Here is a 25741-nt window from a genome sequence, read left to right as displayed (position 1 = left end):
ACCTTTTAGGATCTTTTCTTTATGTTTCACTGTGGTGAGTTTGATTACGACGTGTCGTGGTGAGGATCTCTTTTGGTCATGTTTATTAGGGGTTCTATAAGCTTCCTGTACTAAGATGCCTCTGTCCTTCTCCAAACCTGGGAAATTTTCTGCTAGTATCTCACTGAAAATGCCTTCTAATCCTTTCTCCCTCTCCATGCCTTCAGGAACTCCTAGAACCCGAATGTTGGGTTTTTTAATAGTATCCTGTAGATTCCCGACAATATTTTTTAGATTTCTAATTTCTTCTTCTTTTCTTTGGTTTGCCTGTTTCCTTTCCTGTTCTCTGTCTTCTAAGTCTGATATTCTCTCTTCTGCTTCGCCCATTCTGTTTTTAAGGCTCTCTAATGTGTTTGTCATTTGATCAATTGAACTCTTCATTTCATTATGATTTCTAGTCACTATCAGAGTTTCTTGTTGCAGTAGTTGTTTCATTTCATTTTGATTCCTCCTTAATATTTCATTTTCACGAGAGAGATTTTCTATCTTGTCCATGAAGGATTTCTGTAGTTCATGAATTTGTTTTTGAGAACTTCTTAATGTTCTTATCAATTTTTTGAGATCCGCTTCTTGCATTTCTTTGATCTCATCATCTTCATAATCTTGAATTGGGGTGTCTTTTTCATTTGGGGGCGTCATAGTTTCTTCCTTGTTCTTGTTAGCTTGGTTTTTGCGTTTGTTGTTTGGCATGTTGGAGATATTTGGTTTCTTCACTGTGGTGTTTTTTCTTGTTACACTATGGCTCTATATTAAGTGGACTGTCTGCTTTCAGTGGAGCCTTAGAGGCTTGAGATGAGTGTGGACTGAGAGCTGTGTTTGGTTCCTCAGGGTTGAGGGTGTGTCAAGGATGACACTCCCAGGTTAGGTGTGGTAAATCTCTCTTTCTTTTTTTGATTTAAAAGGGAAGTAATTCCGCACAGCTGAACGTAATTGGAGGTAGTTAGCAGGCAAATGATATACCCACAGGAGCCAGAGATCAGAAGCTCTTTCCCAAGGACCACACAGGGAATCTCTGCTGCCCTCAGTGTGGGCTCCAATTCTCCTGCAGTCTCCCACTGGGTTGCCAAGTTAGATGCTAATCTCTTGTTATTTCACCCCTCCCCACAGAGTCAGGTTTTTCTGCTAGGCTCAGGGCTGGTGCAGACCTGAGGTCGCCCTGCTTATGACGTATGTCCAAAATGGCGCCTGCTCTGTCTTGCTCGCCTGTGAGAGGTGAGCGGAGAGAGAGAAACTTGTGTCCGTATCAGTCACTTTTTAAATTTTTTTTCTCTCTCTTCTAGTTAGCCTGGTGAACTTTTCCCCACGGAGTTTCAAGCCTCGTTCCCTCTAGCCTCCTCTTTCCGCTTGCCTGCTGGTATCTCGGGCTATGGAGGTTCGGCTCACCTCGCGTTCCAGCGCTGGTGCGTTGAGTCTGCCGCTGGTGTCCCGAACTTGGGCTCCCACGCTCTCCACGCAGGTCCACTGTGAATCACTAGTTCCGGAAGAGTTTCCTCTGCTGTTTTATCCCCTACTCTTCCTTGACTCTACAGTATCTCCACTTATATTAAACTTTCTCTCCTCCCGGACTAAGTGTGCTTCCTGCCTATTCCGCCATCTTGCCGCCTCCGGCCAATTATTCTTTTTAATCTAGTTATTTGAGAAGATTCACTTGGAGTTTTGTGTGCCAAGCATTGTGCCAAGTGCTAGGAATTAAAGAAAATTTTTTTTTGGCACAGTGAAGAGTGGAGTTTAGAGTTTACAAGTAGAAGGACTCAGGGTGACTGCCCAGGGCTGGATCTTTCTACCGTGAACATAAAAAGTAAAAAAGTTTAACCAGCACACGGAGGCAGAAGCATCAGACAATTAGCTAATGCAGTTTTCCTTTGGAAAACAGTTCTATTCCTCTGAGTTTCTGAGTAGTTGGAACTTCTCCGTTCTTTGACCTCTAGCATTTCAGTATGGTTTGTTGTAGTAATAAATGACTGGGCAAATCTAAGAAGAGAGCTAATTCTGAAATGGTCTCAGGTCTATTTGTTCTTTATTTGCTTGGTTCTGGACCCATACGGGTCAAGAGGCTGCCCTGAACTATAGTGGGTGGCCATGGGGATGCAGCGCCTCTGGAAGGCAGCTGGCTCCCAGGTGGGCAGGCCCATGGATCAGGCCTAGGAGGTGGACTATGCTGCTGCATTGTACTGCAGAGGAGGGTGCACCACATACAGCAGCAGTATTGGGGCCAAGATACCTCAAGTCTAGCAGGCACAGAACGGGAAGTACTGGGTGATATGACTGGAAAGGGCCTGGCCCTTCAAGACCCCCTGTGGTGCATGTGGCTCTAAGCAGGGCATCTCAGGAGACAGTAGAGCTCCTGAGCCGTCCCTCAGATCCTCAGACTCCCTCAGATGGGAACACTGGGGGTTCCAGAAACTGTTCAGTGTCAGTGGGCAGAGCAGGAAACATTGGTATACAGTTAGAAGGTTGTACACTGTCACTGAGTACTGAGAAAGGCTTATTTCTTTTTCTTTTTTAAAGATTTATTTATTTAGTTTATTTTTATTTATTTGAAAGAGTTACAAAGAGAGGTAGAGGCAGAGAGGTCTTCTATCCACTGGTTCACTCTCCAGATGGCCGCAACGGCCAGAGCTGTGCCGATCAGAAGCCAGGAGCTTCTAACGGGTCTCCCACGTGGGTATAGGGCCATGGCAGAGAGATGGATCAGAAGAGGAGCAGCCGGGACTAGAATCAGCGCCCATATGGGATGCCTGCGCTTCAGGCCAGGGCTTTAACCTGCTGTGCCACAGCTCCGGCCCCCAAGAAAGGCTTAATTCCAATAGTGTCCCTTTCTGGGTGTGGTTCCACTATGAATGAACTTCTTTTCTTCAGCGGTGTTGTAGCAAAAGTGGGTGGGATATAAGGACAGTGCTCACAGAATGGAGGCCGATCTGGGCCCCACCAGCTCCTGGTGAGTCTGCAGTTTGGGAAGTGGACACACACTATTTTAGGAGCAGGCTTTGCTTCTGGGACCTCTATGTTGCCTCTTGACAGCACAGTATTGAGATGATGATGAGCATTTGTCTTTAGTTCTCTTGCTCACTCTGTGCATCTCAAAGGATAGAAACTACTCTCTTAGTTCAGTGTGCCACATGCAACTTGTATTTCTTTCCTGTTTGCTGCAACTGGAACTAGCATTGTGGTGTCTTTCTGTGTATAGCTTTATCTCTGTGTGATCCAGGCTGTATGCACAGTTGGAGGCTGGTGTCAAGCGGAGAGATGACCAGGAATTTAGCTTAAACAACCACTGTCTTTATTGTGGTTCTGGAGTTAGAAGACACCCTGTACTGTAAAAGAATCCTTATTCCTGTGAGCTCAGGAGAGGAGGTTAGCTTTACAGGGAGAAAAGGGCTGAAGACAATAGAAATAGAGGATGAAAGGTGGATTGGTCATTTCAAAATTACTTTCCTTATAGAGTTAAAACGGGAAATTTTCTTTTTCTTTTTTTAAAGCTATATATATTTTTTTATTTGAAAGTTAGAGCTACAGAGAGAGGAGACACACGCAGAGAGGTCTTCTATCCTGCTGGTTCTCTCTCCAGATGGCTGTAACTGCCATGGCTGGGCCAAGCTGAAGCACGGAGCCAGGAACTTCTTCCTGGTCTCCCACGTGGTGCAGAGGTCCAAGCACTTGAGCCATCTTCTGCTTTTTCCAGGCCATTACCAGGGAGCTGGATTGGAAGTGGAGCAGCTGAGACATGAACCTGGCTCCCATAATGGATGCTGGCACAGCTTTACCCTGTATGCCACACGATGGCCCCAGGAAATTTTCTTATAGTGCTCAATAGGGCTCCTTCTCTGATTGGCTGCTATGACTTGCGTGTTTCTGGAAAACTGGTCTGTTTCACTTTGGTCACCTGGGGTGTAGCATGAGTGACTCCATTCTGGAGAGGTCTGGTCTGCTGGGCCTCGTGCAGCAGCTCAGTCTACATTTACAGCCTTCCAGAAGCATTGCTTAACCCTAGTAACTGAATGAATTGGTGCCCAGATCTTTATCTAGGCTACTAGGTTCTGTGGCAGGGACTTGGTAGCTCAAACTGTGGGCCAATCATGGCTCTCCACAGGCTCGTTGCATCAGAAATCAGTCTTTCTTTGTATTTTAGTAGGCAGTTGTTCATATTGGAAGGGGAAGAAAATATTCTTTTATGACCCTGTACTGAGTCTATGATAGGGAATTTTTGAATGAATAAAATACTCAAAACTGAGAATTTTTCATCTCTTTCATAGAATAATTAATGTAGTTTATTTTTTTATAATTTTAGATGCATTTTTAAAGATTTTTAAAAATTTATTTGAAAGACGAGTTACAGAGAGAGGTCAATACAGAAAGAGAGGTCTTTCATCCACTGGCTCACTCCCCAAATGGCCACAGTAGCTGGAGCTGAGCCAAGCTGAAGCCAGAGCCAAGAGCTTCTTCTGGGTCCCTGACATGGGTACAGAGGCCCAAGGACTTGAGCCATCTTCTGCTTTCTCAGGCCATAGCAGAGAGCTGGATCAGAAGTGGAGCAGCTGGGACTCATCAGCGCCCATATGGGATGCTGCACCAGCCCAACCTAGTTTATTTTTTAAAGGTTTGTTTATTTGAAATGCAGAGTTAGTTACAGAGAGAGGGAAAGCCGGAAAGAGAGAGATCATACATCTTCTCTCTTACTTCCTACATGGCTGCAGCAGCCTGGGCTGCACTAGACTGAAACTCCATCTGTGGGTCTCCCACATGGGTGAAAGGAGCCCAAGGTCTTGGATTGTCTTCCACTACTTTCCCAGGTGTACTAGTAGGGAGCTGAATCAGAAGTGGAGCAGCTGAGACTTGAACTGGTATCCATATGTGATGTAGGGCTTACAGGTGGTGGCTTAACCCCCCTGTGCCACAATGCCAGCCCCTAGTTAATGTATTTTATTAATTATTCAAATGAGAATGCACATGCCTGAGAATGTGATATGTATCTGTGTTCAATGAATGCCAGGTAACATTTTAATTTTAACTTTGAGCACTATCCTCTTTGCTTCTCATTTTATATTTATTTGTGTTTTTTTTTTTTTTTTTTCTCCACTAAGTAAAGCTTTCAGGGGCTTGGACGTTATATTATTGCTAAATGTTGTTTTCACCTCACCTTATTAGAGTTCGTTTGTACCTTGAAGTGAGTAGTGGGACCAAAACCAGAATGTGTTTATGCTTGTGCTGATTTAAAAGTTGTGGGACTGAGGTATTGACGTTCAGGTGATCAGCCTGAATGACAGTGGGAAGAAACCCAGGGGTCACTGTTTTATTCTGTTAGATCTAGGCCTCTTGACAATAATTGCATATTTTGACATTCTCTGTGGCTGATAGTGGTTACGTGTTCCATAGTGTGCGACAGTCCCATAAATAGGACCTCATTTGTGACTAGTTCAGAGCGCTGGTGGCGTGATCTCATGGGTAGAAGCGGAAGGAAGCATTTGGAGTTTGAGCCTGGTTGAGGAGGGAGTGCGCAGAGAAGTGGGGAAGCAGAGCTATATCGGGAGCATGTGTGAGCTCTGGAGCCGTGCTGGCTTCTGAGTTCTGGAGAACTGGAACTTGGAGGCTTAGGGCAGACGGCCAGGACCAAAATAGCAGACAAAGCCGAATACAATCAGATTAGCGTGATATTGGCAGATTAGCAATGAATCCTGTAGCTACAACTTGTTCTCAGGTAAAACATTTTTGAATTACAGAAGTCTTCATTTCATGTTGACTTTGTATGTCGCAGTTGAGTAAGATTTAAAGGACATATTACTGTGGGGAACCTTATTATTCACCTTATAAAAGGCCCTGTGAAACAGCATTGAATGTTTTGTGAGGTAGATGCAGTCACATCGTCATCAGAACACAGGGGAACGGAAACCGCGTGTGCAGTGAACGGCTCTGGAGGTGAGGGGTCCAACACAGCTGAAGGGACCTAAAGCTGGCCGGCCGGTCCTCCCCTCCCTGACCCCACTCTTTGAAGGAAAAGACGGTTTTGCCAGACAGTCATTTATCCTGACATAACTTGGGGCTGTGATTACTCCCCACATTGTGGCTCACTGTAGTGTCACAATGTAGACTTGCCTTGGTTTCTTGTCACTGAATGGTGGAAGGAGTATTGATTTGTTAATAGTATTTTAACCATTAGACCTGAGACCTGGAGGCAGTTCTGATGCTTCCATGTTGGGGGTGTTATTCAGAACCCAAATGAGTAGGGGGAAGTCCATTTTTGATGGGATTTTAGAGGGGACGGGGCCCTTAAAGATCACCTAGTTTATTCCTCTGTACACTGATTTGTTCATCTTTTTAAAAGACTTACTTATTTGAAAGAGTGATAGAGAGAGGGAGAGACAGAGGGAGGAAGAGACAGAGAGGGAGGGAGATCTTCTGCTAGTTTACTCCCCAAATGGCTGCAACAGCCAGATCTCTGGGCAAGGCCAAAGCCAGGAGCCCAGAACTCCATCTGGGTCTCCCATGTGGGTGGTGGGGACCCAAGTACTTGAGCCATTATCTGCTGCTTTTCCAGGTGCGTTAAGAGGGAGCTGCAGGGCTGGCGCTGTGGTGTGGCAAGTAAAGCCACCACCTGTGATGCTGACATCCCATGTGGGTGCCTGTTCAAATCTCCACTTCCCATTCAGCTCCCTGCTGATGGCCTGGGAAAGCAGTAGAAGATGGCCCAAGTGCTTGGGCCCCTGCACCCATATGGAAGAACCAGAAGAAGCTCCTGGCTCCTAGCTTTGGATTGGCCCAGCTCCAGCTGTTGCAGCGATTTGGGGTATGAACCAGCAGATGGAAGGCCTCCCTTTATCTCTCTGCTCCTCTCCCTCTCCTTCCCCCTCCCCCTCCCCCCACTCCCCCCTCTACCTCTCTGTAACTCTGCCTTTCAAATAAATAAATATTTAAAAAAAAAAAAAGAGGGAGCGGGATCAGAGGCTGAGCAGCTGTGACTGAAGTGGCGCTCTGATGTGGGATGCCAGCATTGCAGGCAGTCCTTAACACACTGTGCTGTAACAACGGCCCCGAAATGTTCATTCTTCTATTCCACAAACATTTGAGTATCTATATGCTCTTTTTAAAATTGTTTTATTTGGGATATAGAGTAGACAGAGGGTGTGTGCCTGTCCAGTGGTCACTCACCAAAAACCCACGATGCTGGGCCCTCAGAAGCTGAAACATGGAGCTGGGAGCTTAGTTCAGATCTCACATGTGGGTGGCAGGAGCCCAGTTATTTGAGCCATCATTGCTGCCTCTCAGGATGTGCACCAGCAAGAACTGGAGTTAGGAGCCAGATACTCTGATGTGGGGTGCAGGTATCTTAACGGCTAGCCTAATGTCCGTCCTTGGTGTCTGCGTGCTTTCCATCACAACGTCTGTTTTCTCAGATATTGGTCACGACACCTTCATGCCAGTTCTCTCAAGTCCAAAACCTTAGACTGGTACTGTCCAGTATGTAACCATTAGCCAGTTATTGATTTTTAAATTAGCATTCATTCAAGTAAAATAAAAAGTCACGGGTACAGTGCTCCATGCAGCTGGAGGCTGCACGTGGGTTGGTGCTGCTCTGCGGGCCATGACCATCTCTGTAGGAAGTTCAGTTGGCCTGTGCCACCTCAGAGCATTTCTTTACTCCCCACCCACTTCTCACTCAGGACCCACACCTCTCGGATTTATTATCTTTAAAAATGTCTCCCTCATCTCTTTAGATTAGGTCTGCATTGTCTGGTCTGGATTAAGGCTCCACTTCGGTTTCCGGTTTTGGGAAGCCTTCCCTCTGCTGGCTCTTTCCAGTGGCGGACTCCCTCCACGTGCTCGGTTTACAGCACCAGATAAAGCCCTGGTCATAGCAGTACTGCCTGGTTGTTCGTGAAACTTTTCTTCTGGAGGACCGACAGGTGCTTGGGGATGCCTGACCCATAACCGAGAGAAGTAGGTGACAATGGAGCAGAGAGAGAGGCACGATGGATGAAGGCAGCCATGGGGATTGCATCCTGAAGGCTAGAGACGATTTGGATAACTGGGAGCTGGAACCAGAGAGGGCATTCCTGGCTGGGGAAGTCTCACGACGTGAGTTCAGAGGATGGATGCTACTGGGCATCTGTGCTCCTGGGTGGTTTCTGCAGAGGAGTGCTGTGAGCATCACTCAGCCTAACCACGGGCCAGGCAGGAGCAGGATTAAAATGATGGTGTTGCCTGTTACAAGTGTGTGTCCCCATGCCAACCAGTATTCCACATTAAAGGTCCTTAACCTGTAACTTCAGAGGAGTTAAAGGTACATTCTTTCAAGTTATTCATTCTTCAAGGCCTTTGTGATTCTTGACTTCGATTAGAAGTGTTAGTAGCCCGGTAGGAAAGAAAAAGGCACAGTCCACACATGCAGAAGGAGGCAGGCTAATGTGGACGTGAGGCTCTTGGCTCTGCAGTCACAGACTCTTCCCAGCAGTGTGATCCTGGGCCTTTCTCCTTCAGACCCTGTTTTCTTCATTTCATAATGATGATCTGATGTGAAGTGTTAGCAGCATGCTTGGCCCCGAGTACTGCCTCTGCCAAATAATGGCTGGCAACGAGCATAGGCATTGCAAAGCCTCTCCCACAAATGGGGCAGTTCATCGTGGTGTCCCCCAGAGGGAGATTTCCCATGTGACTCTTCAGCAGGGCCATCCAGAGAGTCCTCGGTGCAGTCAGGAGAGTAACTGCCTCTGAAGTGAAGTGCACGCCACCATTACTCCGGAGGTGATCCCATCAATCAGGATCCGGTGCAGGCAGAGTGAGGCCTGGGTGACCCGGCACCCAGGGATACTTCTCTGTGTTTCCAAGTAAGGTGTTCACTTGGGCAAATTACTTCGGGAAAAACTTTTGTTTCGTCTGCATCAACAGTTAGAGCTTGCTCTGCAGCTGTTCCTAAGGCAGAGCAGAAAACTGTGTGCTACTTTCTATTTAAATGAGCAAAATGGGACATGTGTGAAAGTCTGAAAGAAGCTTTTTAGACTTTCCCCTGGGTGATGGCGGCCTTAACTGTGTAGGCTGTCAGAATCTGCTGACCTGCATGTAGCTCTTGGGGTTGAGACCCAACATTGCCTTTCCTCCGTACTGAAATCCCACCGTTTCTACATTCCTGTGTCTGGAGCCCTCTTCACGAGGCTGTAGGCACACCTGCCCACTCCTGGGCAGCCAGACTCTACTTTCTTGTGCCCACCTTATTGTATTCTGATCACCTGCGTGGAGCTGCCCCCACCCAGGCTGAGCGGTATCTTCTCTCTCTCACTTTGCATGTTTGAAGGAGGGCTGGCTCACAAGACCTTTGGTGCTGAACGCATGAATGCCCATTCACCGAATTTTTCTTGCCCATTCTTCCCAAGTAAACCATAACTGAACAGGAAACTATATCATACATTTTGTCACCTCAAAACTATAGCACATTGGTAACCAATATTTACCAGATTGCTGTCTAGTCTTGCTGTGAATATCCAGTATCCGGAAACATTTTAGAGGGTCTTTTGGGCAGTATCAGGTTTTTGCTACTGTTTTTTCCCCACTGGTACTGTTAAAATATTTATAAAATTATCAAGATTTGTATTGAATTTAAATATTGCTGTGGGAAAAATTAATAGAAAACTCTTACTAGGTACAGTTTTTATGTGAATGATTACATTATTCAGGTCATTGTGTGGACACGAACAAAATGTTCAGTGTATATATTGTTGTTGAGTAAATGAAGTGAGTAGCTCTGTTGAATATACCTGTAATATACTTGACTTTTTGTTTTTCTGCCCTTTGGTTGTTATTTATTGAGTTCTTGCAGTTAATTTCCAAAGTGATTCCAGGATAAGTAGTTAGAATTATGTAGGAATTCACATACCTTATTAGCTCCTTGTTTGAGCTAATTAAAAAAGGACTAGTTCTGGAATTAGAGCTCCACCAATAAATTTGTTCAAATGTGAAAATTAAATGGAAGACTTTTTGAAGACTTGCCTACCAATATTTAATGTCTTTCTTTTTCTTTCTAGTTTTAATTTTGATTGCTGGCACTACTAATATCTGAGCCAAAAGTGGTAATGCCACCTGAGGGAAATTGCTGAGATCCCCGGAGTCAACAACTACCTGGTAAGAATGTGCGTGTTTTACCCCAAAAGCCATTTAATTGCTGTAGCATTGGAGCTTAGGAATTTAATTGGAAATAGAATGGTGCAACATATTAATTTTTAAATTAAATGTTTGGTGTTAATGTATTTTAGTGTATAAATATTAGATTCTAGTTAATAATTAAGGACTTTTAAAGATTAAAAAAGCCTTGATATATACTTATTAAACTGAGTTCTCATTTTCCACCTTTTATTTTTTATCCATTTACTGTTTATTTTCTGTGGTTTAGCTTGTTCTATGTTATCTGTTTGATATCATCTGAATTTTCCCAAGAGTGAATATGATAATTAAAAACTTAGTTGATTTTACTGTAATTTACTCTAAACTGAGGTGGAGTGGTTCCAACACAGTCTGAAATGAGGTTTTGTATTATTTATGGATTTCCGTGTTCTGTACTCTTTGTGGGGTAAATAAGGAGCAAGAAGTCCCAGCAGACCTGGAGGGCCAGTGTCCCTGTCCTCGTGAGTGAATTGCTGCTGTGTCTTACCCGTCTTCCAGAGCTGCAGAAATCTAATGAGGTGATGTGTGTGGCATTTCCATTCCTTCCCTTCCCCTACCCCAATCTGTGTCTGTTTTTGGATGGGTAGAGAGAGAGTCACCAGTCTTTTGGTTTTGAGTGGCATAGAGAGAGAACATAAGGTAGGGAAAGGTTGCTAACCCAGAAGCTGGAGCCTGATCAGCCTTCCTCACTTTGACCTTGGTGAACCGAATTGGATTTCCATACTTTCACTTTACAGGTAAGTTTTCAGGAACATATCTGTGGAATTAAGATAGAAATCGGTATCATATCTGGGAATTCCCCATATATTTTGAAATGCACTGTCACATTTTAAAAACCTATGGTTCAAAGGAGAAGTCACGAGGGAAATCAGAAGGTATTTTGAATTGAATGAAAATGAAAACGCATCAAAGCAGAGGATATAAAGCACTGCTTTAAGGAGGAATTTATGATGTTAAATGCTTATTTTGGAAAACAAAAGTTTTGACATGGTGACCTATGCTTTCACCTTAAGAAATCAGACACTGATGTGGAAATTAAAATCTAGTACAAGAAGATGAAGGAACTGATAAAAAGAAGAAATCAATACATGGAAAACAAAAGAAAAAAGGGAAGATCAAGTGAATGCAAAAATCAGGTTCTTTGATGGGGTAAAATTGGTGAACCCACAGCCAGCCTAATCCATAACTAAAAAAGAAGAAACAGAAGTTCCTATTATCAGAGAATGTGAGGTTGTTAAAACGGATCCTACAGTTACTTACAGGATAATAAGGGAATATTATGAACCACTTAGAATTAGCACTTTTGGTAACTCAGCTAAATGGACAGATAACATCAAAGACACAAGTTACCAAACCACACTCAAGAAGGAATGTAACTGTCATTAAAGACATTGAGTGTGTAATTACAGACCGTCCCACAAGGACAGCTCTGTGCTCACATGGCCTTACTGCTGAATTCTGCCCAAGATGAAAAACAATTATATACAAACTTCTCAGAAAACAGAACGGAGGGAATGTGAACTTACTTAGTGAGGCCACTATTGTCCTGCTACAAAAAAATAAAGATTTTATTTAATAAAATTCTAGCAAATTGAATACAGTTAATATAAAAGAGACAATACATCATGCCCAAGTATCTTTTATTCCAGGAGTACAAGATTGCCTCAGTAGTTGAAAAATCAGTGCAATTCACAGTATTGACAGAACCAAAACAATTTTAAGAACTCCTGTGATCATCTCAATAGATACAGAAAAGCATTTAACTGTATTCCTCATCCATTTGTGTTAAAAACTCCGAAACACAGGAATAGAAGGAAAACATCAGGAAAATGGGAATGAAGGCAGCTTCCTTGGAAAACCTTCAGCTAGTTTTAGAATTGTTGGTGGAGGACTAAATGTTTTCACCTAAAATGAGGAGCAAGGCGAGGAGAGCCACTCTGTTGTTCCTGTCCTGCACTGTACAGAAATCCTTGTCAGTGCAGACAGGGAAAGAGGAAATCAGTGGAATCCAGAATGCCCTTCATAAGGAAGCCTGAGGATTGTAGGTACATCCTTGCAGTCTGTGATGAGGGGAGAGGGCAGGGGGAGATGAGAATGGATGCTGAATGCCAGCCGACCCTGTCTACAGCCTGTGTGTGTGTGTGTGTGTGTGTTCGCGCTCGTTGGGGCGGGGCAGGGGTTGATCTGAATCTGGAAATCCTGCAGGCCAGGCAGTATCACTTGTGATTGTAAGTTACTGTTTTCTTTAAAGTCAAAAGTGAGCGTCTGTGATTGAGAGATCTTTATTTGGGCACTTTTTTTCCTTTTCTGCTTACATGAGGGGTCTTTAGCAAGTGCCTGGAAGGTGCATATTATGATGAAACCATGCATGGGTTTAAAAAAATTTTTTTTTGCAGCAAAATAAATTTTCTTCTTAATTCCATTTTTCACAAACTTTCTGAAGTATCCTTATACTGGGAAAGCCATCTGTGGTCATTGAAAAGTATGCATTGGTTTAAACTCTATTAAATTGCTCTTTTTTCAAAAAAATTATTTATTTGAAAGTCAGAGTTACACTGAACCATCTGCTGGTTCACTCCCCAGATGGCCGCAATGGCCGGAGCTGTGCTGATTTGAAGCCAGGATCCAGGATCTGCTTCTGGGTCTCCCAAGCAGGTACAGGGGCCCAAGGACTTGGGCCATCTTCTGTTGCTTTCCCAGGCCATAGCAGAGATCTAGATGGGAAGTGGAGTAGCTGGGACTAGAACTAGCGTCCATAAGGGATGCTGGCACTTCAGGCCAGGGTGTTAACCCGCTGTGCCATAGCGCCGGCCCTGCTCTGTTTTTTTTTTTTTTTTTTTTTTTTTTTTTTTTTTAACTTAAAAGCGATCTTTGAAACAAGGTGAAAAGTTCCTTAAATTCTGGGAGGACAAACAAAATTACTACTTTTTAGATGTATTACAACAGTATTTAGCTTTGGATGAGTTAACATTGTTTTGTATACCTGCTGTCTATTGCCTTGACTGTATTGACTTGTTTGGTATAATAATGTAAGCCTTGTACTATGCATACTGATTTCAGCTCGGTGATTTTCAGTTATTTGCTGTTTTCGTGATGGGTGGCAGCAGATAAGGAAATATGAATTCCAGTGTCACCTTCCAGGGATAGTTATGTGGTAACACATCTAGTATCTCTGGATGGTTTTACTGGAATTACTTCTAAGTGCCTCGTAGTAAAAGTCTTACAAGCCTGAATAGAATGCTTTGACATTTAAACTAATGTATGATACAATAATCGTGGCCTGTCCATTTTAATGACCATTACTGACCACAGGAGACAGTACTGAGTACTTGCCATGCTGTAAGGGTGAGTAGGGAGGTACACTCAGCAGTTGTTAATAGATAACCTTTAGCTGAAATTAAAAAAACATGCAGGCATCTGCGGTTGTGCCAAATCCACGTAAATCCTTGAACCTCAGTTCTTGGAGCTGGGAAAGGAGGGTAATAATGTTGGCACAGGTTTGAGGCACTGGAAATACTTTACTCAGAGCATCTCATGGACAGTGGGCTCTCAGAGGGTGACTCCAGGAGCTTTGTAGCAGAAGCATTGTAAGATGTTGGTGTCTGATAGAACTGTTTTTAAATATATACTCTTATACTTAACTGATTATGTGAACTTGGCTAAGTTATTGAACCGTTTCCATCTCTTAAATGGGCACAGTACCAAACTCTAAAGTTGTAATGGGAGATAAATGACGTAATGGATATAACACACTTATGTGAACTGTTGCTGTATTTCACCATTTAACCAGTGGACTACTGTTAACTTTATGATTTTGATTTTTAGAGTTGATTTTCTTGCTTCCTTCCTTTTTAAGATTTTTGTTATTTATTTGAGAGGTAGAGTTACAAACAGAGAGTCTTACATCCACTGGTTCACTCCCCAAATGGCCACAACGTCTGGAGCTGGGCCTATCTGAAGCCTGAAGCCTCCTCCTGGTCTCCCACGTGGCTGCTGGATCCCAGACACTTGGGCCATCTTCCACTGCTTTCCCAGGCCATAGCAGAGAGCTACATCAGAAGAGGAACAGCCGGAGTAGAACCAGCACCCATATGGGATGCCATGCCACAGGCGGAGGCCTAGCCCACTACGCCACAATGCTGGCCCCTAGAGTTGATTTTCTATACAGTTACCAGAAGTCCTGACTGATCCTCTTGATCACTGTCTGTCTCAGGGTTTGTTCAGAACAATGGGGCTGAGAGGATGCCAGGGTGGGATGTGTTGAGACTAAGTGCAAATTTGAAATACATTGGTATCTAATGTTTCTCTTCCTGCTTTTGTGGCTGGTAGAATTAGGAATAGGAAACTAAACTAACCAGTTAATTTATGTTAACTTTATTTCATGAACACAGTTTCTAGTTGACAGAAGGAATGTCAGCAGGATATTTCTTGTAGGGACCCAAGTTTGGTTGTGCACATGCCGTGGAGCTGTCAGTAGATCACACAGCCTTGTTGACCTTACCCTGTTTTGTTACGTTTGTTCTGGTGAAATTGCCAACACTTGGTCATGGTTGATCATCACCAGCAGACATTTGGTGATATCATAGGGTTCCATTTGATATTTCAGGGCATAGGGACAGTTTTCTTTACACACTTCTCAAATCATCCAGTTTTGTATTTTAGAATTCGTTGTTTTCCTTTAGAATTTCAGTTAATTTTGAGGGTATTTTTTATTTTCCTTTGTAATTTATGCTGTGACTGTCATTCTCACATAATTGATACAAAGAAGTAAGGCAGAGAAAAATATGTGATAGATATTTCTTTTTTAAAGATTTATTTCTTTGAAAGGCAGAATTACAGAGAGAGATCCTCCATCTGCTGGCTTACTCTCCAAATGGCCACAATGACCAGGCCTTGGCCCAGCTGGAGCCAGGAGCTTCATCCAGGTCTTCCATGTGGGTGCTATGGCCCAAATACTTGGGCTATTTTTTGCTGCTTTCCCAGGTGCATTAGCAGGGAGCTGGACTGGAAGTGAAGCAGCCAGGACTAGAACCAGAGCCCATATTGGGTGCTGGTGGCAACTTAACCTGCTGTGCCACAATGCCAGTCCATTCATTCATTCATTCACTCATTTATATTTGTTTGAAAGGTGGAGTGACAGAGAAAGAGACAGAGAATGAGATATTCTGTCTGCTGGTTCATTTCCCAAATGGCTGCAGTAGCTCCTGGAACTCATCTGGGTCTCCATGTAGGTGGCAGGGACCCATGTAATTGGGCCATCTTCTGCTGCTTTCCCAGGCATATTATTGGCAGGGAGCTGGATCAGAAGTGGAGCAGCTGGGACTCTAACCAACGCTGTGATATGGGATGCTGGCATCACAGGCAGTGGCTTAACCTGCTGCACCTCAACACCCAGGCCCTGTCATAGATTTTTTGTAATAAAAAGAGAAGGGACAGTATTGCAGTACAGTGGGTTAAGCCATTGCTGATGAGGCCAGTATCCCATATCAGAGTGCTGATTTGAGTCCTGGCCACTCTGCTTCTAGATCCAGTTTCCTATTAATGAGCCTGGCCCAAGTACTTGGGCACTTGCCACCCATGTGGGAGATGCAGATGGAATTCTTGCTCCCGTCTTTGACCTGACGACTCAGCCCTGACTATTGTGGGCATTTTCTCATACCCAGAAATTAAAACACCACTAGAAAGACTGTTCTCAGTGGACATGGGAAGGGGCTAACACTGCATGCCCCACCCTGTAGCATCAGGCCTGGCACACTCCACACACACTACAGGATGGAAGGATGAAGTTCTCTCAGGCAGTATTCCATTATTATGTTTTTTAATGACTGGATCTTTGCTACACACAGATAACCTCAACAATTACATAGTCAGTGTCCTGGGCGTGTGGGGGACTTAGTCTAATGTGGGGGGAAGGGGTTCAAACAAAGCCCAGAACTTGCCATCATTTATCTCTAATCTCCCATACCTACGTTTAAATTGACTTTTGTATCCTGTGTTATGTTATGTCCATTTTAGTTTGGATTTTTAAAAGTCAAATAAATTATTAAGTTTTCATTAGATGTGAGATATTTTAAAATATATTCATATTTTATCTCTAAGTCCCTTTAAGCCCTGGTAACCACAAAACCAGACAAGACACATTGGGGTCTGTACAATATATTTTATAGTTGAGCCAATCTGTTTTATGTTCCTTTGTTGAACAAATTCACTCAGATACAGGATACTAACCCAGGAACCTTAAAGATGCTTTCACCAGGAACTATTTTTCTTCCCTGTATTGATGATCCTGGAAAAGCTAGCTACTTAAATACTATTTTTTTAAAAAAATGCATGGAATCTCTGAGATCTAGATGAACTCCTTTATTTTACAAACATTAAGACAAAGTGATCCAAGCTCTCCCAGATCATGGAAAGGACAATATTGGACTTCAGCTCCCACTTGTGCACTGCCAGCCCACCCCCATTTGTTTTTTTTTTTAACTTTTATTTAATGAATATAAATTTCCAAAGTACAGCTTATGGATTACAAAGGCTTCCCCCCGCCCCATAACTTCCCTCCCACCCGCAACCCTCCCCTTTCCCACTCCCTCTCCCCTTCCATTCACATCAAGATTCATTTTCAATTCTCTTTATATACAGAAGATCAGTTTAGTATATATTAAGTAAAGATTTCAACAGTTTGCCCTCACATAGCAACACAAAGTGAAAAAATACTGTTGGAGTACTAGTTATAGCATTAAATAACAGTGTACAGCACATTAAAGACAGAGATCCTACATGATATTTAAAAAAAATTGATTAATTTTCTATGCAATTTCCAATTTAACACCAGGTTTTTTTTTTTCATTTTCAATTATCTTTATATAAAGAAGATCGATTCAGTATATACTAAGTAAAGATTTCATCAGTTTGCACACACACAGAAACACAAAGTGTAAAAATACTGTTTTAGTACTAGTTATAGCATCACTTCACATTGGACAACACATTAAGGACAGATCCCACATGAGACATAACAGTGACTCCTATGGTTGATTTAACAATTTGACACTCTTGTTTATGGCGTCAGTAATCTCCCTAGGCTCTAGTCATGAGTTGCCAAGGCTATGGAAGCCTTTAGGGTTCGCCGACTTCAATCTTATTCCGACAGGCTCATAGTCAAAGTGGAAGTTCTCTCCCCGCTTCAGAGAAAGGTACCTCCTCCTTTGATGGCCTATTCTTTAGGCCATCTTTTGGGATCTCATTTGCAGAGATCTTTCTTTTAGGCCTTCCCCCCCCCCCCCAGGGTGTCTTGGCTTTCTATGCCTAAAATACTCTCCTGGGCTCTTCAGCCAGATCCGAATGCCTTAAGGGCTGATTCTGAGGCCAGAGTGCTATTTAGGACATCTGCCATTCTATGAGTCTGCTGTGTATCCCACTTCCCATGTTGGATCGTTCTCTCCCTTTTTGATTCTATCAGTTAGTATTAGCAGACACTAGTCTTGTTTGTGTGATCCCTTTGACTCTTAGACCTATCAGAGTGATCAATTGAGAACAGAAATTGATCACTTGGACTAGTGAGATGGCATTGGTACACGCCACCTTGATGGGATTGTATTGGAATCCCCTGGCACGTTTCTAACTCCACCATTTGGGGCAAGTCCGATTGAACATGTCCCCAATTGTACATCTCCTCCCTCTCTTTTTCCCACTCTCATATTTAACAGGGATCACTTTTCAGTTAAGATTTAAACACCTAAGAATAATTGTGTGTTAATTACAGAGTTCAACCACTAGTACTAGAACAATAACAACAACAAAAAATACTAAAAAGGATAAAGTATTGCATTGTACATCAACAGGACAAGAGCTGATCAGGTCATTGTTTCTTATAGTGTGCATTTCACTTCAACAGGTTTTCCCTTTGGTGCTCAGTTAGTTGTCACTGATCAGGGAAAACAAATGATATTTGTCCCTTTGGGACTGGCTTAATTCACTCAGCATGATGTTTTCCAGATTCCTCCATCTTGTTGCAAATGACCGGGTTTCATTGTTTTTGACTGCTGTGTAGTATTCTATAGAGTACATGTCCCATAATTTCTTTATCCAGTCTACTGTTGATGGGCATTTGGGTTGGTTCCAGGTCTTAGCTATTGTGAATTGAGGTGCAATAAACATTAATGTGCAGATGGCTTTTCTGCTTGCCAAATTAATTTCCTCTGGGTAAATTCCAAGGAGTGGGATGGCTGGGTTGTATAGTAGGGTTATATTCAGGTTTCTGAGGAATCTCCAGACTGACTTCCATAGTGGCTTGACCAGTTTGCATCCCCACCAACAGTGGGTTAGTGTCCCTTTTTCCCCACATCCTCTCCAGCATCTATTGTTGGTAGATTTCTGGATGTGAGCCATTCTCATCCGGGTGAGGTGAAACCTCACTGTGGTTTTGATTTGCATTTCCCTGATTGCTAGTGATCTTGAACATTTTTTCATGTGTCTGTTGGCCATTTGGATTTCCTCTTTCGAAAAATGTCTATTGAGGTCCGTGGCCCATCTCTTAAGTGGGTTGTTTGTTCTGTTGTTGTGGAGTTTCTTGATTTCTTTGTAGATTCTGGTTATCCACCCTTTATCTGTAGTATAGTTTGCAAATATTTTTTCCCATTCTGTCGGTTGCCTCTTCACTTTCCTGACTGTTTCTTTTGAAGTACAGAAACTTCTCAATTTGATGCAATCCCAAATGTTAATTTTGGTTTTGACTGCCTGTGCTTCTGGGGTATTTTCCAAGAAGTCTTTGCCTGTACCTATATCTTGCAGGGTTTCTCCAATGCTCTCTAATAATTTGATGCTTTCGGGTCATGGATTTAAGTCTTTAATCCATGTTGAGTGAATTTTTGTGTAAGGTGAAAGGTAGGGGTCTTGCTTCATGCTTCTGCATGTGGAAATCCAATTTTCCCAGCACCATTTATTGAATAGACAATCCTTATTCCAGGGATTGGTTTTGGATCTTTGATCAAATATAAGTTGGCTGTAGATGTTTGGATTGATTTCTGGTGTTTCTGTTCTGTTCCATTGGTCTATCTATCTGTTTCTGTACCAGTACCATGCTGTTTTGATAACAACTGCCCTGTAGTATGTCCTGAAATCTGGTATTGCGATGCCTCCGGCTTTGTTTTTGTTGTACAAGATTGCTTTAGCTATTTGAGGTCTCTTGTGTCTCCATATGAATTTCAGCATCATTTTTTCCAGATCTGAGAAGAATGTCTTTGGTATCTTGATTGGTATTGCATTGAATGTATAAATTGCTTTTGGGAGAATGGACATTTTGATGATACTGATTCTTCCAATCCATGAGCATGGAAGATTTCTTCATTTTTTGGTATCCTCTTTTGTTTCTTTCTTTACGATGAAAATTACAAAACCTTAGAGATCTTTAATGTCCTTGGTTAAGTTTATTCCAAGGTATTTGATTGTTCTTGTAGCTATTGTGAATGGGATTGATCTTAGAATTTCTTCCTCAGCCATGGCATTGCCTGTGTATACAAAGGCTGTTGATTTTTGTGCATTGATTTTATATCCTGCTACTTTTCCAAACTCTTCTATGAGTTCCAATAGTCTCTTAGTAGAGTTCTTTGTGTCCCCTAAATAAAGAATCATATCATCTGCAAAGAGGGATAGTTTGAGTTCTTCCTTCCCAATTTGTATCCCTTTAATTTCTTTTTCTTGCCTAATAGCTCTGGCAAAGACTTCCAGAACTATATTGAATAGCAGTGGTGAGAGTGGGCATCCCTGTCTGGTACCAGATCTCAGTGGAAATGCTTCCAACTTTTCCCCATTCAATAGGATGTTGGCCGTGGGTTTTTCATAAATTGCTTTGATTGTATTGAGGAATGTTCCTTCCATACCCAGTTTGCTTAGAGTTTTCATCATGAAAGGGTGTTGTATTTTATCAAATGCTTTCTCTGCATCTATTGAGAGAATCATATGGTTTTTCTTCTGCAGTCTGTTAATGTGGTATATCACGTTGATTGCTTTGCGAATGTTGAACCATCCCTGCATACCAGGGATAAATCCCACTTGGTCTGGGTGGATGATCTTTCTGATGTGTTGTTGCATTCTATTGGCCAGAATTTTATTGAGTATTTTTGCATCTATGTTCATCAGGGATATTGGTCTGTAATTCTCTTTCAATGCTGCATCTTTTTCCGGCTTAGGAATTAAGGTGATGCTGGCTTCATAGAAAGTATTTGGGAGGATTCCCTCTTTTTCGATTGTTCCGAATAGTTTGAGAAGAATTGGAGTTAGTTCCTCTCTAAATGTCTGGTGGAACTCAGCAGTGAATCCATCTGGTCCTGGGCTTTTCTTTGTTGGGAGGGCCTTTATTACTGTTTCAATTTCTGTGTCAGTTATGGGTCTATTTAGGTTTTCTATGTCTTCTTGGCTCAATTTAGGAATCTATCCATTTCTATTAGATTTCCCTGTTTGCTAGCCCACCCCCATTTGTAAATAGATCAACTGAACAAGGCTCCTTCATTTCTCCATCTTATCAGGATATAAAGGCAGCCAAGGTAGAGAAAATTGTCTGCTCAGTATCCAAGTAACCTTTGCCTTCTAGTACAATGCTTCAATGCTTCCTCCTCCCTCTGTCCCTGCAGGTTCCTCCCAATTTCTAACTCTCCAGGCACCTGACCATTGGCCACGAATAGTCAGCTCTGACGGGAAAGTGTGGAATTGGTCTACATCTCCAAGGCTCCATTGATATTAGACATGTATTATCTTTTTTTTTTTTTTTGACGGACAGAGTGGATAGAGAGAGACAGAGAGAAAGGTCTTCCTTTTTGCCGTTGGTTCACCCTCCAATGGCCGCTGCAGCCGGCGCATCGTGCTGATCTGAAGCCAGGAGCCAGGCGCTTCTCCTGGTCTCCCATGCAGGTGCAGGGCCCAAGCACTTGGGCCATCCTCCACTGCACTCCCGGGCCATAGCAGTGAGCTGGCCTGGAAGAGAGGCAACCGGGATAGAATCCGGCGCCCCGAACGGGACTAGAACCCGGTGTGCTGGCGCCGCAAGGCGGAGGATTAGCTGTTAAGCCATGACGCCGGCCGACATGTATTATCTTATTAGATGGTTTTTATCTGCTCCCTCAACCCCCAAGAACCCTCTTGTTATTGTGTGTCCCCCATCTCACTGTTTTGTACTTTCTGGCTACAACTGTTCTGTGACTAAGCCCATGATAAGCTGAAAAAGCACTGGATTCACCTCACCTACGCAACATCCTAGTTTAATAGCACAGCACACTGTCCAGTCCTGGCTCTTTACCCTCATGATCGTGGGGCCAAGTAGGAGCTGCCACTGCCCAGCATCTGAAGGAAGACTAGACTACACAGCACTAGCCCAGGAAACCACCAAATTTGAAACAGCAGATATGTATATCCTATCCTATTTTACAGGCCAGGGAAGCATTCTGTCTACATCTCCAAGAACCGTAATTCAGTGCAAACCTGATTACTCAAATTCCACTTGATGTCTGCCAGGCAACCTTAAGTTTAAGATGAGAATATACACCTAGTCTCTGAGGTGAAGCAGTATGGTTATGAGAGGAAAACTGAAGAGTACCTCAGGTTTAACACAATCTTTGCAACAAAGAACAATCCTTTCCTCAACTTGAGATTGGCTAATAGGTAGTTAGGAGTTCCCCATGGATTTTGGGGTGTAAAATATTTGCTTGCTTCCCAAAACATTATCTTTAGCAAGAACACATAGGCTGTCCTCCTCCTTTCTCCAAATTTACCATGAGAATAGCAAGGGAGCTCTTGAGCTCAGGGATTATTGTGAAAACAAGTTATCTACCCCACTCTTGCAGACCTGACAGGATGGAGAATTGTTAATCAGGCCTTTTGATGGTTTTTGTCCTCGCCTGGTAACTGAATGCCAATTTGATTGTCAAGTTTTTTTTCCCTTCAAAATGTACTTAGAAACCCAAATGCTACAAGACCTTTGGGTTATTTCCTCTCTTCGAAGCCCCCACTCCATTTCACTCTGGCTGGAGGTCTGTGACTCTAATAAATACTCTTAAATCTAAAAAAAAAAAGAAAAGAAAAAAAGAAAAAAAAGAAAAAAAGAAAAAAAAAGAAGTGATGGCAAGTTCTGGAACAGAAGCTTTGTTTGAGCCCCTTCTCCCCACACACCCAGGACACTGACTATGTAATTGTTGAGGTTATCTGTGTGTAGCAAAGATCCAGTCATTAAAAAACATAATAATGGAATACTGCCTGAGAGAACTTCATCCTTCCATCCTGTAGTGTGTGTGGAGTGTGCCAGGCCTGATGCTACAGGGTGGGGCATGCAGTGTTAGCCCCTTCCCATGTCCTCTGAGAACAGTCTTTCTAGTGGTGTTTTAATTTCTGGGTATGAGAAATACCTTTGGTGCTATCACACTGCATTGTGCCTTTATTTAAGTCTGTCTTTCCCACTAAGCCATTAATTCCCAGAAAGCGATTTTGTTCATTTTTTTTTTTGTCTGTTCATTCTTTGTACTTCTTGAAACGAAAGCATAATGAAAATGTACTGAGTATTTGGACAGCAGGTGAATCTGATACTAGAGTTTCTGAGAACCAGCCTAAGTGATTGAGGGAGAAAGCACGTCACAGCTGGAGGAACTGGAGAGGGCAGATCTGTTTTCCTGGGCAAGAAACCGAGGCCCACGGTGATTAAGAAATGTGCGTAGATAACATTGTGCGACGTTAGCGGCGGAACTGAGACTAGAACCCAGGTCTACCAGGTGTTAATCCAGTGTTGCTCACTACGCTTTCCCGTCTCCTGTCCTAGCAGAAACATGCAGGCCATGCTCCAAATGTAAACATTTATCCCAGTGAAATGCTTGATTAAATTCCATGTGGTCTTTCCCCCTTCCCTGTATCACAACTGAAGGAGGAAGTAGGCAGTGGAGCTCCAGGGGATAATTTAACAGGTTGAGGGTGAAGAAGCGCAGGCCCTGCTTTGGCTGTGAGAATGTGATGTGATAAGTGACAGCTGGGCAGTGTCAGGTAGCTGACTCCAAGCAGGGTTCTGTAAAACCCAGGTAGGCCGACACAGCTGTTGCCCTTCAAAATGGAAAGGGCACAGTGGAGTACAAAGGGCCTGGTCCAGCACTGTGTCCCTCACTGTATGTGGTCACCGGGATAGGACCACTTCTGGTTGGATCACTTTTATTCTGAGGACAAAACACATACTTACAAATACATCTGATATAAAAAGCCAAACATTTGCAGCATACACACATTTAGTTTTTAATAGTTTTATACATGTTTAGTGTATAATGCAGTCTGTACCACAAGGTTTATCTCTGCCGTGTACTACACTCTAATTGCCTAGCATGCAGAAATCCGAGCAAAGGTTACCAGTGCGTCAGGAATAGAAAAGACAGAATCATTAACACCATTAGGATCTGCGAGCTGTGGATGCTGTCACAACTCACAGGATAGTCTTTCTGGCTGCAGAGTGGAGAAAGAAATCTGTCACAGGAGCCGGTGCTGTGGCATAGTGAGTGGGTAAAGCAGCTGCCTGCAGTGCCAGCAACCCATATGGGCGCTGGTTTGAGTTCTGGCTACTCCACTTCTGATCCAACTCTCTGCTTTGGCCTGGGAAAACAGTAGAAGAAGTGCTTGGGCCCCTGCACCCAAGTGGGAGATCCAGAAGTTCCTGGCTTCAGATCAGCCCAGGTCTGGCTGTTGCGGCCATTTGGGGAGTGAACCCGCTGATGGAAGATGTCTCTGTCTCTGCCTCTCAAATAAATACATCTTTAAAGCTATCACAAAAATCTATTCAATTTTTATAACCATCTAGATCTAACTATTAGTATTATAGTTTTAAAATCGGTAATAAGGACTTAGTGCAGGTAACATGTTCCTCTGAATGCCATCCGCCGTCTTTGCGGTGGTACCACACCCTGGGAATGACCATAGTTGTGGGCTTCAGTTTAATTTATGACCCATCACAGTAACTTTGATACATGAAAGCTATTATCTGTGCCAGTACAGTGGTGGTATTCTTTTCTTCCCAGAATAGTTTGTTCACTTTGGGGTTCTCACATGTTTCAAGTGTGTGCTCACCAAGGATGTCGGTTTACTGGTTTTCTTCCTTTGTGAATATAGTTCCAGTTTAGAGTCCTAAAAAAAGGAAGAGGCTGATACATTAATTTTGTTCTTACTGTGATGGCAGAGTTTTTCTTCCGATTAGGATGGAAAAAGTTACAGGAAAACATTACTTCTGTTGGAAGAAAGCAAAAAGGATGATCTATAAAATAATATTTCTTCTTAAATCTTCATGAGTGACAAGCCCTCCTGGGTAGAGCAAGACACTGGACTGTTGTTTCACATGTTGTTACACGAAGCAGGACACAGGGAGAATAGGTGACCACCATAGACCAGGGTAAGAAACCAGCTAAATCTTTAGCAAGTTAATGGGTTCTTAAAGGCTGGAGGTGAACTAATACATTGGTTTAGAAAAATGGTGAAACCCAGAAACAAGGGCAGTTTGTACCTCACAGGCTCCTTTCTACAGACCTCCCCTGGGTGCTCATCAGAAAGATGAGGGCAGGTCTGGAGGCAGACGGACCCTTCCTTGGTGAGACAGCCCTGCAGGAGGCAGTCGGCTGCTGCTGCAAGACACCTGCAACGTGCAGTGACATCAGTTCTGAGAAAGCTGTGCTCTCACGTCCAGGTGCACAGACCCTTCCTAGTGTGTAGACTGGACCAGTGCAAGCAGGGACCTCTCTGGAGAGCAAGACTGTGGAGAAGGACCACCTTTGTGGCCAAAGAGTGAGGGATTACAGGGTATACCAAGAACACTGAGGAAAATTTGACAGCTGTGTACAAGGTAATAGTCCATCACTAGAAGATTTTGATACTGTGGTATGTCAGATAACAATAGCAACACATCTCTGTTGAACACCGAGGAGACTGACTTAATCATTACCCTTTAGTGTTGGCCAACAAGGAAACCATACAAGGCTGTTTGCAGACAGGAATACTGTTTAGTCTCTTCTCCACAAATGCATTCAGCAAAAAATCCTGAGACAAAAGGCAAGCGAGAACAGCCCTTTGTAAATCAAGAGGTAAAGCAATCGACAGAAATAGACCCAGAGATACCTTAGATATAAGAAGTATTGGAGAAGGACTTTTTTTTTTTTTTTTTAAGATTTATTTATTTGAAAGGTAGAGTTACAGAGAGACGAAAGCAGAGAGAGAGAGAGAGGTCTTTCATCCACTGGTTCACTCCCCAAGTGGCTACAACAGCTGGAGGTGGGCCCACCCGAAGCCAGGAGTCAGGAGCTTCTTCCAGGTCTCCCACGTGGGTACAGGGGCCCAAGGACTTAGGCCATCTTCTGCTGCTTTCCCAGGCCATAACAGAGAGCTGGATCGGAAGTGGAACAGCCAGGACTTGAACCGGTGCCCATATGGGATGCCAGCACTGCAAGTGGTGACTTTACCTCTTACACTGCAGCGCTGGCCTCGGAGAGGGACTTTAAGATCACTGTGAGTAATGTATTAAAGGATCAAGTGTGAAAGAGGGAGGCGTCTTCCA

The 25741-nt window shown here is 43.3% G+C and overlaps 1 protein-coding gene across 2 annotated transcripts in view; it reads left to right on the top strand.

Moving 5' to 3' along the window:
- The window catches only part of WASF3 (WASP family member 3), a 143582-nt gene that overhangs the window by 59641 nt on the left and 58200 nt on the right, over positions 1-25741 (top strand). The window contains exons 1-2 of one of the 2 annotated variants that reach the window (XM_062194575.1): positions 6781-6820; positions 10050-10146. The gene's annotated coding sequence lies outside the window, so the exon portion shown is untranslated. Of the gene's footprint in view, positions 1-6780; positions 6821-10049; positions 10147-25741 lie in introns of those variants that run through there. The other variant, XM_062194574.1, reaches the window with a different exon arrangement.

This window comes from Lepus europaeus, chromosome 6, assembly GCF_033115175.1.
Source record: "Lepus europaeus isolate LE1 chromosome 6, mLepTim1.pri, whole genome shotgun sequence".
In the NCBI taxonomy this organism is placed as follows: Eukaryota; Metazoa; Chordata; class Mammalia; order Lagomorpha; family Leporidae; genus Lepus; species Lepus europaeus.
This window is presented reverse-complemented; position numbering and strand designations above follow the sequence as displayed.